Source organism: Mesitornis unicolor, unplaced genomic scaffold (assembly GCF_000695765.1).
Source record: "Mesitornis unicolor isolate BGI_N332 unplaced genomic scaffold, ASM69576v1 scaffold3717, whole genome shotgun sequence".
NCBI classification, from domain to species: domain Eukaryota; kingdom Metazoa; phylum Chordata; class Aves; order Mesitornithiformes; family Mesitornithidae; genus Mesitornis; species Mesitornis unicolor.
Window position 1 is genome coordinate 32,129 of NW_010198249.1, and position 1,195 is coordinate 33,323.

Sequence of the window (1,195 nt, forward strand, 5' to 3'; positions counted from 1 at the left end):
TCTTTTTTTTTTTTTTGAGGGATCTCCCTGAAAATAAAGTATTTTGATAACCAGTTCTTCCTCTCTCTGCTCTTCTCTGTCCTCCCTTTCCCTCTCCCCCCCATATTTTTGGGGGTGCAGTGTTTATTTCTCGTGATGATGCTGTGGTTGCTTTGACTCTGCCCGGAGCTGCTGTATCGCTTCGGGGGGCACCGCATCCCTTCTCTGTGGGTACCTGAGCCTTTAAGGACCGCCCCCCCCAGAGCCATGGGGTCTCCCACCTTGCACCCAGTATTAAACCAGTATCCAACTGGTATTACATGTTAATGGGGCAGAGCAGGGGGATTCTGCACCCAATGTTGTTGGCTTCACCCAGTGCAGTTTGGGGGACCCAAAAGGTCTCCCTGGACCTTTAGGGGGTGATTTTTGGGGTCTTTGTGCCCTTCCTGTGCTGCTGGGTGGGCTCTGGGTGCCTGGTGTGTGGCACCCCATAAAGTCACTGCCAAAATGGGTGTAAATCCCATCTCTCCCTGCTAAGAGACCAAAACCTGGTTCTCAAAGCTGCTTTCCCTCCCAGTCCAGTGCTTCCTCCTATACTGGGACCACTGGGCTGCTATGGGGATGGAGCAATGGGATGGGGGGGGCGGGGCAGTGGGAGGATGCGTGGGGGAGATGGAGCAAAGGAAGGGAAAACAAATAAAATTAATAAAAAAAAAAACCCTAATTATCTCAGAACCAGTTCCTCTGGTCCCACCGCATCCTCCAGGCTCTGCTGGGTGCCATCCCCCTGGCACCGGGACATCCCTCTGGGATGGACCCGGGAGCATCAGACGGGGCAGCCGCTGCTCTTTGACCTTTTCCAGGGTTGCCCAATTCGGGATTTCTGCGCCGGGAACGTGAGGGTGATATCACCCATGGGGGTTGCGCAACGGGGCCATGGCCTGGGGCGTGATCTTGGGTCCATGGGGGGCCGGCTGAGGGGTACCCAGGGCATCCCGTGCCCGCCACATACCCAAGATGCCCTGGGTACCCCTCCGCTGGCCCCCCATGGACCACACCATCCCACCATCACCAAAACATCCAAACCAGTGCCCACCCCTTTTCCCCTACAAGTCAATGCACATCCATCCTTATCACTCCTCCAAATTTTAATGATTATCTTATTTCTGGGGAGGTGGGGGGGATCAAAATCCAATTTCCAGTTTTGAAGAAGACG